Consider the following 9,980-nt stretch of genomic DNA (forward strand, 5'->3'; position numbering starts at 1 on the left):
CAGCAGGGAACTGTATCAGATAGCTAGAAGGGAAGCTAGGAGACAGGTATATGTAACCAAGGTAGAAGCAGAAAAGAAGTTTTGCCTATGTTCAGTAACGTGAGAACCAAAGAACTGAAGTATCTCGGATTGCAAGAGAGTGTGTGAGAAAAAATTGTGATGTCAAAGAAGAAAAATGTGTCCACATGGATGATGGATCACTTGCTTTTAATGGGTCTGCAAAGAAAGAGGCTTGGAGATGCCATTATGAAAGACTATTGAATGTAGAGAATGAATGGGAGGAGGAGAGTCGGTCAAATGTTGACCCAATTGAGGGACCAGCAGTCCAAATTGACAGTACCTTGGTAGATAAAGCACTTACAGATATGAAAACAGGGAAAGCCCCTGGACCATTAGGAATCACCATTGAGATGCTTAAAATATCTGGCAGTGTGGGTTATGGTCTAGTAACATGTATTGTAAATCAAGAGTTTCATGAAGGAGCCATACCCAACAACTGGTGTAGCAGCACCATAGTCAACTGCTACAAAAGTAAAGGCGATGCTTTAGAGAGAAATAATTACAGAGGTATTAAATTGTTGGATCAGGTGATGAAAGTTATGGAGAGGGTCATAGCCCAGCTAATTAGGGAGAGGGTCAGTCTATGAGATGCAGTTAGGTTTTGTGCAAGGGAGAAACACCACTGATACTATATTTCTGCAGGATAAATACATAGCCAAAGATAAACCTCTGTACTTGGCTTTTGTTGACTTGGAGAAAGCCCTTGACAGGGTCCCCCAATCCCTTATCTGGTGGTCAATGTGGAAACTAGGGAGAGACAAGTATTTGGTGAGAGCTGTGCAAGCCATATACAGGGATGCTACCTGTAAGGTGAGGGTGGGTAATGAGTACAGTGAAGAATTCAGAGCAGAAGTAGGAGTACATCAAGGATCAGTCCTCAGCTTCCTCTAGTTCATCATAGTCCTCCAGGTAATGACAGAGGAATTTAAGACAAGCTGTCCCTGGGAGCTCCTCTATGCTGATGACCTTGTTTTTATATCTGAATCACTACCAGAATTAGAGAAGATGTTTCAGGTATGGAAGTAAGGTCCAGAATGAAAGGGTCTTAGAGTTAACCTAACAAAAACCAAAGTTTTAGTAAGTAGGAAGCCAGACAAATCACAAATCCCTTCAGGTAGATGGCTCTGCTTGATCTGTAGAAAAGCATAGGGAGAAACTCCATAAGATGTACTCAGTGTAAGTCTTGGATACATAAGAGGTGCAGCAATATCAGAGGAAAGTTAATGGGGAAAATAGCTTGTGTATGTGGAAAGTTCACAGCTACCAGCAGAGGTAGGAGCTCTCTGAACTTTGCCCAGCCTAATCTTATTCTCATAGCTATGCTCTCAGAGCATCCAGCTCCACTACTAACTTGATCACCTAGATGACAGAAGCTATCTACTATCTCTAGCTTACCCCACTGGCAGGTGATGAGGTCTATTTTCTGCACATTTTCAGTGTTTATTGTACCTGTGCACCTTTCACATACAAAAATTAGTTTCCCTGTTAACCTTCCTCTGATGTTACTGCACTTTTTATGTGTCCAAAGCTTGAGTGTATCTTATGGAGTTTCTACCTACACCTTTTCTACAGATCAAGCAGGGCCATCTACCTGAAGAGATTTGTGATTTGTCTGCCTTCCCGCTTACTATGACTCTAGTTTTACTAGGTTAACTTTGAGGCCTTTTGATTCTAGACTTTGCTTCCATACCTGGAATTACTTCTCTAGTTTAGATAGTGATTCAGCTATAAGAGCAAGGTCATAAGTATAGAGGAGTTACCAGGGGCAGCCTGTCGTGAATTCCTTTATTATTGCCTGGAGGACTATGATGAACAAGAGGGGGATGAGCACCAATCCTTGGTGAACTCATACTTGTACTCTGAATTCTTCACTGTACTCATTGCCCACCCTCACCTTACTGGTAGCATCCCTGTACAAGGCTTGTACAGCTCTCACCAAATACTTGTCTCTCCCTAGTTTCCACATTAACCACCAGATAAGGGATTAGGGTCCCTGTCAAACGCTTTCTGCAACTCAACAAAAGCCAAGTACAGAGGTTTATGTTTGGCTATGTATTTCTCCTGCAGTTGCCTTACCAGAAATATAGCATCAGTGGTGCTTCTACATGGCACAAAACCAAACTGCATCTCATCTAGACTCTCTCCCTAATTAGTTGGGCTATGACTCTCTCTGTAACTTTCATCATCTGATCCAACAATTTGATACCTTTATAATTATTTCAGTCTAAAGCGTCACCTTTATCTTTGCAGCAGTTGATTATGGTGCTGCTACATCAGTTATTGGGTATGACTCCTTCATGAACCACCTGATTTACAATAACCCACACTGTCAGACCATAACCCACAGCGCCAGATATTTTAAGCATCTCAATGGTGATTCCTAATGGTCCAGGGGCTTTCCCTGTTTTCATATCTGTAAGTGCTTTATCTACCAAGGTACTGTCAATTTGGACTGCTGGTCCCTCAATTGGGTCAACATTTGACCGACTCTCCTCCTCCCATTCATTCTCTACATTCAATAGTCTTTCATAATGGCATCTCCAAGCCTCTTTCTTTGCAGACCCATTAAAAGCAAGTGATCCATCATCCATGTGGACACATTTTTCTTCTTTGACATCACAATTTTTTCTCACACACTCTCTTGCAATCCGAGATACTTCAGTTCTTTGGTTCTCACGTTACTGAACATAGGCAAAACTTCTTTTCTGCTTCTACCTTGGTTACATATACCTGTCTCCTAGCTTCCCTTCTAGCTATCTGATACAGTTCCCTGCTACCCCCACTCTTCCAGGCCTTCCAAACCTGTTTCTTTGCTCTAATGGCCCAGTCTACAGTATTGTACCACCACCGCGTTACCCTAGGTCTGGAAGGGACTTTGCACGAACTACAGATTTGGTCTGTGGCACTCAGCAAGCTATCTTGCAGGAATTCCCAGTCGCCCTCTATGTTACAAGTTTGTCGCTCCTCCTCCCTTTTATCAAATTTCTCAATTAGGATGCTTTTAAATCTCTGACCATATGAAGGGTCCTTAAGCTTCTAAATCCTTCTTTTCCAGATTGATATATATAAATATATATATATATATATATACACATACATATATACATATAAAGATATACTATATGACATTGTAAAATAAGCAAAAGTAAATTTTGATGATATAGCAGTCTCTATATTCTCTATCATTATGATTATTACTAATATACACTCCAGATAATACTATCAACCAGTAAAGCGAGCACAGAATTAGCCAACTACAACCTTAGGAATGAGAACCCAGGTTCAAAATTTCCCCAAGACACCTGATGAAGGCTGGAGTGTGTATCAGCTGAAACATTGTGTTAACAACAAACAAGATGAGGACAAATATCTGTCAAATGTAAATAATGTACATAATTCTTCATCTCTTAAATATAGAACTGAACTCCTAGTAGTTATAGACATTAAATACTAAAATCAATGCAGTTAATCATAACCTGGAATATGACAGAGCTATCATGGTATCCAGAAAGATAATATATCCCTCTAAACTCACACACACATTATTTATTTAAAGGTCACAATACATGTATTAAAGTGCTACTAATAGTTTCATATGTTGAGAAAACTCAATTCTTCAGGTGCAAACCACATATCATGACATCATCATCATCATCATCGTCGTTTAACGTCCACCTTCCATGCTAGCATGAGTTGGACGATTTGACTGAGGACTGGTGGACCAGGAGGCAACACCAGGCTCCAATCTGATTTGGCAGAGTTTCTACAGCTGGATGCCCTTCCTAACGCCAACCACTCTGAAAGTGTAGTGGGTGCTTTTACATGTCACCGGCACGAGGACCAGTCAGGTGGGTACTGGCAACGGCCACGCTCGAAATGGTGTATTTTACGTGCCACCTGCACAGGAGCCAGTTCATCGGCACTGGCAACGATCTTGCTTGAATGTGAACATAAGAAATTGAATAATAGAAGAAACGCAAAAAAACTGAGAAGGCAGCATATAGAAAATGCAGACAATGGAAAACAGAAAACAACAAAAGCAAAAATGTAAAAAATAAAATAAAATGTGAAAAGATAAAAGAGCTATCCTCCTTAGACCTTAAATGATAAGGCTGGAAAGATACCACATCAGTCAGGAATAGGATGGATTTTCGAATTCTTCAAAATATATTTATTCATATGCATGCAACCACTGAAAATTTATGACCCGGAGTTCAATAGAGAGTTAGGGATCTTAGATCTGAACAGGATCTGTGCTCTTTTAGCCAAACAAAGCCTACATTTATTCGATCCATTCACATAAGGAATTGAATTCCCAATTACTTTCTATTTAATCACATGTGGTGTTTTGTTATCTTTCAAAGTCCATATGTAACTAGCCGACTTAGTAGCTGTACTTTTGTCCCTATGTTGGACGGAGGCTGTGTGATTGGCATTGCAATTTTTAAATTCACCTTCACATAATCCAATATATTATTTGGTTCGCCCCTCCCGTTTCCCTTAACATAAAAACTAACATTGGTAAAAGATTCCTCTCTCTCCTGCACAAACCCTTTCCAGTCACTCACAGATACAGGAAAATATTTAATAGGCATTCTGTGAAATTATCATATAGCCACTACCCCAGTATGAAGAGTATCATTACACGTGGTCAATACCAAGAACCTGAATCCAGTTGCAACTGTCGCAACCCAAGATCCTGTCCACTTGACCAACGATGTCTGACTAAATCTATCATATATGAGGCAGAAGTTACTGCAACCCTAAATAATTATACAATTGATAAGATGACATATATTGGATTATGTGAAGGTGAATTTAAAAATCGCTATGCCAATTACATAGCCTCGTTTCGACATAGGGACAAAAGTAAAGCCACTAAGTTGGCTAGCTATGTATGGACTCTGAAAGATAACAAAACACCACATGTGATTAAATGAAAAGTAATTGAGAAATCCATACTTTATGTTAATGGATTGAATAAACGTAAATTTTGTTTGGCTGAAAGAGCACAGATCCTGTTCAGAGATCCCTAACACTCTAGTAAATTCCAGGTCAGGAATTTTCAGTGGCTGCATGCATATATATAAATGTATTTTCAGGAATTGGAAAATTCAGCTTATTCCTGACTGACTTCATATCTTTTGAGCCTTATCATTTAAGGTCTAAGAAAGATAGCTCTTTCATCTTTTTAATTTTTACTCTCTTTTTTTACATTTTTGTTTCTGTTTTTCGTTTTCTGTACAGTTTTTTTCTTTTCTGATGTTTACTGCCTGTGTTTTCTATATGCTGCCTTCTCAGATTTTTCACGTTTCTTCTATTACTCTTTTACTCTTTTGCTTGTTTCAGTCATTTGACTGTGGCCATGCTGGAGCACCACTTTTAGTTGAGAAAATAGACCTCAGGACTTATTCTTTGTAAGCCTAGTACTTATTCTATTGATCTCTTTTGCTGAACTGCTAAGTTACGGGTCGTAAACACACCAGCATCGGTTGTCAAGCGATGTTGGGGTGACAAACACAGACACACAAGCATATACTCACACTTACATATATATATATATATATATATATATATATATATATATATATATATATATATATATATATATATATATATATATACATACATATATACGACGGGCTTATTTCAGTTTCCGTCTACCAAATCCACTTACAAGGCTTTGGTCAGCCCAAGACTATAATAGAAGACACTTGCCCAAGGTGCCACGCAGTGGGACTGAACCCAGAACCATGCAGTTCATAAAAGTGAAAGTGTACCAGAATTAATGCAGAAGTTCGAGAAGGCTCCGAAGAATGTAAACAAACAGAGGTTCCTTGGTTCCTGGTTGACCTGTGTTTAAAAAAATTACTTTGTCTACAATGCACTTTTCCAAGCACTTATCATGAATACATTATCTTCACCTGTTGCTACACAAGTAATTAGTTAGGTAGTTCAAAATCAAATACACCAGAGAGGCATGCATATGTTACACAGACAACAAGTTCATAAGAAGACTGGTTTCTAGTTCTCTTCCCTGGATGAAAGGAATAATTGACTATAAAGAACAGAATATTTTCTTACCACTCTGAAAAAGCCATTCTTATCTATTATTGATTCAACAATGAACTCCATTTACTATTGACAGACCACACTCTGGCTAGTATCTGTATAATTATTTAAGTATTGTAATGTATAAATGTATAAAAAATGTTTATTAAACACAGTTTAAAATTGACTTTAATATGGGATAGCGTGTAGTTAAACATCATAACAATTAATCAAGACCCATTCTAATCAACCCAACAAAGTGAGAGTTAGTTGAGGAGAACTTCTTATTTGGTAAGTCTAGGAAAAAGAAAAAGTCAATGAGCACTATGAAATGCACCCATAACTATATCATAGGGGCCTTCCAGGTCAGTTCACTTAATTCAGGCTGATCAGTTATTGAAGAGCAGGGTCTTTGCTAGCATGCCTATGTTCTCATCCCTAATCTCAGAATAATTCCTAATGCAGTCCAGTGCCCTGTATAACAAATCTCTCAATATAGACGGCTAAAAATTTACTATATCACATTGTGTAAACCTTGCTCTACCTCTGCCACTATTAGTTTTAAAGCATGTAACGACCTCATTGATACTACGCCAAAAGTCAAAGCTGGAAGCTTTAATAATGTCATTATTAATGTTCCTAGGCAGGCGCTTGCCCACCAGCCAGCCAGCCTCTGACTTCATTGTGATGATCAGATACACACACACACATATATATGTATATATATAATAATATGGATTTAATCAAAAGATTAAATGTGGAACTTAAAATGTTTGAGGCACCAGAATTTCGTAGGGTAAAAACCAAAAACAAAATCAAGAGATTTGGTAAATAAAATTTGAAGAAAAGCAACAAAAATGCATTAGGTTATAGCAGTTCAACATAAGAGATTGATGGAATAGGTATAAAATTTCCAAATAAATACTGAGGTTGATTTATTTGACTAAACCCTTCAAGGTAGTACCCCAGCATGACTATAGTTCAGCGACTGAAACAAATAAAAGATGTAAAAGACATGTGTACTTTGGGTCACTGAAACACAAAGTAGTTTAGGTCCTGCTTTGTGTTTGTTGTTATGAAGTTTTTGGTGACTTAGAAATGGTTGTAGAAGAATGCAGCAATGTCTGGAAAATGTAAGTGTAATGTCGTCTGGTTGAGTTTTGAGGTTGAGGGAAAGTTTGGCTGAAGAGATGGATTCTTGTGGTACTCCAATCATGAAATTTCAGATGCCACTAGGCTTCACAGGCAGTCTACCAACCAGAGATTGCTGTTGTTTCTTAAGATGATATGGAGTATTTTAATGTATAAGGGGAACAAGATCGTTGCCAGTGCCCCTGGACTGGCTCTTGTGCGGGTAGCACATAAAATACACCATTTTGAGCGTGGCCATTGCCAGTACCGCCTGACTGACCTTCGTAGGATTTTCGAGCGAGATCGTTGCCAGTGCCCCTGGACTGGCTCTTGTGCAGGTGGCACATAAAAGACACCATTTTGAGCGTGGCCATTGCCAGTACTGCCTGACTGGCCATCGTGCCGGTGGCACGTAAAAGCACCCTCTACACTCTCTGAGTGGTTGGCGTTAGGAAGGGCATCCAGCTGTAGAAACTCTGCCAAATCAGATTGGAGCCTGGTGTAGCCAACTGGTTTCATCAGTCTTCAGTCAAATCGTCCAACCCATGCTAGCATGGAAAGCGGACGTTAAACGACGATGATGATGATGATGATGAAGGGAAGCAGGTAATGAAACCAAAAGATTTACTGATGTTGATGATACTTAAAATGGTGGAAGTTCTTATGTTGGTGAAGCTATTATATATTCTCTGTGTTGACTTGTTTGGTAGTTGTTTAGCCAGCCCCAGGTCAGCTCTCATTGAACAAATCTAGGATCAAAGGCATCAACTCATGACAATTCCATCATCTTTTTATATATTTTGGATTGTATTAGCCAATATTTCCTTTCTTTAAACGAGTGGTAGGGTACAATTTGGCTGGTATTTCTAGCAGGTCAAATGAATACACAGAAGCTGATAATATACCAAAGTTCATTGTAATTTCATTATAAGCACTCATCTTCTTTGCTAATTGAACATAATGGGTACGAGTCCTCACAAATATATATAAATGAAGATTATAAACTATTGCAAAAAATTAGTTTGTCAGTTTAAAACAATTTTTTTTTTTTTAGAAAACATGAGGAGAGTGGGGAGCATATTTGTAAAATAATTCAGTGAAAGTAGGCATTGGACCACAAATGGTTGAGAACTAATGCTAGAGATGGAAGATGAATTTTTTTTGTATTCCTACTTTTATTGCGTGGCTTTGATAGTTGATTTTTCAGAAATATTGATGTGAGGCGTAGGAGTGGCATAGGCATAGGCATAGGAGTGGCTGTGTGGTAAGTAGCTTGCTTACCAACCATATGGTCCCGGGTTCAGTCCCACTGCGTGGCACCTTGGGTAAGTGTCTTCTACTATAGCCTCGGGCCAACCAAAGCCTTGTGAGTGGATTTGGTAGACGGAAACTGAAAGAAGCCCGTCGTATATATGTATGTGTGTGTGTGTTTGTGCGTCTGTGTTTGTCCCCCCACCATCACTTGACAACCGATGCTGGTGTGTTTACATCCCCTGTAACTTAGCGGTTCAGCAAAAGAGACCGATAGAATAAGTACTAGGCTTACAAAGAATAAGTCCCGGGGTCGATTTGCTCGACTAAAGGTGGTGCTCCAGCATGGCCACAGTCAAATGACTGAAACAAGTAAAAGAGTAAAAGAGAGAGTAAAGAGTTTCTTTTGCCATGGTATCAACTACGGGCAGTCAGGTCCCCGTTATAGTATGGGGCTGCAGCATCAAAAATTTCTTTACTCAAAGACAGGTTGAAGATTCTTTTATTGACCCGTTTAACCAGGTTCTTAAACACTATAGTTGAATGAAAGGAAGCTGTATTTACAGTTAATTACCCTATACACTGGTTTACTGTTAGATACATGTTTGTCAGTTTTCTTTGTGCATTCAAAGTAAACTTGACCAAGAGGGTGAATGTAACAGACAGTGATTATCAAGAAGGTGAAAGAGAGAGTGTATATGTGATGATTGGAGTGAGGGGTTTGTATGTGAGAAAGTAATAGATGAGAGATAATGATAGCTATACAGTGTCTGGCAGAGTTCTTTCTACTGTATGTTGCCACCATCTATTCGTTCCTTTTTGACTGGTCTAACATCAGTTAAAGGAAAGAATGCTTCTAACCATTGGGTTTTCTTTTTATCATTCATCTCAACCTGAGATTAATATCTATGATGAGGATGGGGGTGGGGCAGATGTGATGGTGGCCTATCTACATTCTGAAGTCAATAAGTATATAATATATATATATATATATATGTATCACATACACACATATATTCCATATATATATTCAATGTATAAAAAAAAAAATTCTGTGGTTACCATCATTTAAATGTCATATAAGCAGGCAATAAAATTTCATTTTAAAACATATTAGAAAGAAAATCCTGTCACATTTCAAGATGGAAAAAATAAAAAAACAAAAAAAAACAACTGTCTCTTTGATTTTAATTGATATAATTTAATCAAGACAATATTTTCCCTCATTCTTCGTAAAATAATCCCATCATCATCATCATCATCATCGTTTAACGTCCGCTTTCCATGCTAGCATGGGTTGGACGATTTGACTGAGGACTGGTGAAACCGGATGGCAACACCAGGCTCCAGTCTGATTTGGCAGAGTTTCTACAGCTGGATGCCCTTCCTAACGCCAACCACTCAGAGAGTGTAGTGGGTGCTTTTACGTGTCACCCGCACGAAAACAGCCACGCTCGAAATGGTGTCTTTTATGTGCCACCCGCACA

Source organism: Octopus bimaculoides, chromosome 16, assembly GCF_001194135.2.
Source record: "Octopus bimaculoides isolate UCB-OBI-ISO-001 chromosome 16, ASM119413v2, whole genome shotgun sequence".
Lineage (NCBI taxonomy): Eukaryota > Metazoa > Mollusca > Cephalopoda > Octopoda > Octopodidae > Octopus > Octopus bimaculoides.